Source organism: Myiozetetes cayanensis, unplaced genomic scaffold, assembly GCF_022539395.1.
Source record: "Myiozetetes cayanensis isolate MyiCay16 unplaced genomic scaffold, myiCay2020 scf13, whole genome shotgun sequence".
Classification (NCBI taxonomy): Eukaryota; Metazoa; Chordata; class Aves; order Passeriformes; family Tyrannidae; genus Myiozetetes; species Myiozetetes cayanensis.
This window is the reverse complement of record NW_026086937.1, coordinates 1,053,609-1,055,919: the sequence shown is the minus strand read 5'-3', so window position 1 is coordinate 1,055,919 and position 2,311 is coordinate 1,053,609.

Below are 2,311 nucleotides of genomic sequence, written 5' to 3'. Positions count from 1 at the left end.
CTTCTAAATGTTTAATTTAACAGCTGACAATAGGGTTCAGACTCTTCAGGCTGAGAGCTTTCAGAAGTTTATTCAGTTTGTTTATCTGGGTAGAGAAGCGACACAGCATGTAATTGAATAAACAATGGTTTAATTAATTTCTCAGTCTTGCAGTATAGCTCATTTGTACATGTGAATGATAACCTGTTTGGCAGATGCTGGTTTCAGATCATAAAGAGACCAAAGACACAAAAAGTGGCTTTTCAGTCCCCATCTGTGCTTTACTACTGAAAAAAGTACTATAAATCTTCCACCTTTTTTATAGCTAATACAGACATCCTATGATGCTCTTTTGAAAGCACTTTGTCTTTCACTTCAGCAGGGACTGGGGGAAGTCAGCCTGGCTGTCCAGCCCTAGTTTGCACAACACTTCCTGCAGCTCCCATGGAATGTGGGCTTATTGGCAGCTGTAGAGGCTGGTAAATGATTGCCTGGGTGTATGAGCAGACACTACCAGGCTTTGGTTGGGTTGGCAGGGCTGGATGAAGCACCACAGAAACATTGCCAGCTTAGTTTGCTTTCTCCCTTCTGAACACAGGGCTAGGAATAAGAGAGAAGTCTGAGCAAGAGGAATTTGGCCATTCCTACGTCTAATATGTAGTTTCAAGCTTTGGGGTTGTACTTTTGGCCTGGATTTCTGCTTGTTTGTTTTGTCTCTTTCTACTGAAGCAAACACAGCACTTGTAAAGTGCAGATACATTTTGAAAAAAACCACAATAAAAGGAAAGAAAATCACAATAATTAGACTGAGTTAAGGTCAAAGATAGAGTCGGTTAAAATCATCACTCAAAGTTGCTCTGTACTTTTCCTGTGCTGCATCACAGCTCCTCAGCCTTGTGCTGGGCACTGCCAGTCCTGCTTGCTTGACTGTCTTTCTCCATGTCTTAGTCTTTTTTTAGAAGTCCTGAGCCACAGCTGCATGAAGAAAGAATGCACAAACACTAAGACTTTGTATGAAATACAAGGTTGGGTTTGAACCTCGGTTAGGCTGGAGGAATCACACTGAGAGGTTAAAACCTCCAGGTTTTGCTGGATTTACCTTAAAGTGCCATTTTTATAATCCTGATATTTTTACCATTTTTAATTTGTGGTTTGTCAGTGATTTCAGGAAAAAAGGCAAGCATGAAATTATTGAGAAACTTCAGTTCCTGACACAGGTGGTGTGACTGGAGGGGTAATTCAGCAACTAGTATGAAAATGTTAGGAATGTTCAGGCTGGGTTTACATTGCCCTGTATGTTTTTCAGCTCCATTGATGTGGAAATACAGTAAAGATCTAACTGCAAGAAGAATTTGGATGAGTGTTAATTGAAATAAGTAAAGCCTCAACAAAGATTTCTTCATTCTGGTCAGACCAAGCATGTCAGAAAGTCATTGATTATACAGATTACATCATCTGGTAGCATCTGTAGATCATGTGGATTGAAAACAAGCAAATCCTTTGCAAAGAATTAGAATAACAGTAGGTGTAGAAAGTCCTAAGCAAGTCTTAAGTCTCCAGAAAAGGTATTTTCTGGCCTGCAGCATTCTGAACAATAACCAACTAATAACACAACTGATCACTCTCTCAGTAAGATCTGCATAAGAGAAAAGTAACAGAAGGGACCTCTCATCTCCTTCAAGAGCCATAGATTTTGGGAAAGAACATGCATAAGGAAACATCCACAGATGTGCACCAACAGCCAGAAACTCGGAAATTGAGGAAGATGTTGCCTCAAAGTATAAAAGTCAAACTGAAGCTCAGCAAGAAAGATGTTGAAAGTGAAAACCAGCCCCCAGCTACCACATGGCTGACACGGAACTGGAGTGGAAGCTTTTGAAGTGTTGGCTGGATCTCTGGTGGGAAGGCTGTGTTCTCTCCACCCATTCCCTGGAAAAGCCTCTGGTGTTGGGCTGTTGGCTTTACTTATTTCTGGAATGTCCTTTGTGCTAATAGAATTGTCTCTGGGCCAATACAGTAAGAAGTTTCTTCCTAAAAAGAAAAAAGGCAAAACCAGAAACAACAAAACCAACAATTAAAACCACAATAATAGGATTTAGAAACAAAACTAAATAAGTTTATAGTAGCAGACTGGCTGTTAACCTTTTCTGTACAGGCTGTTGTGATTTATTTTTGGAACGTGGTACTAAGCTCTAGGTTTATTCATGAATACTCTGAGAAATTTACTTTCCTTTTATTATAGGACAGAAGATCCCACAACTCTCTGATCTTCTTTTCTTTCACTTTCTGCCTTATAGTTTGAAGGACTCTTTTTTTTTTTTTTTTTTTTTCT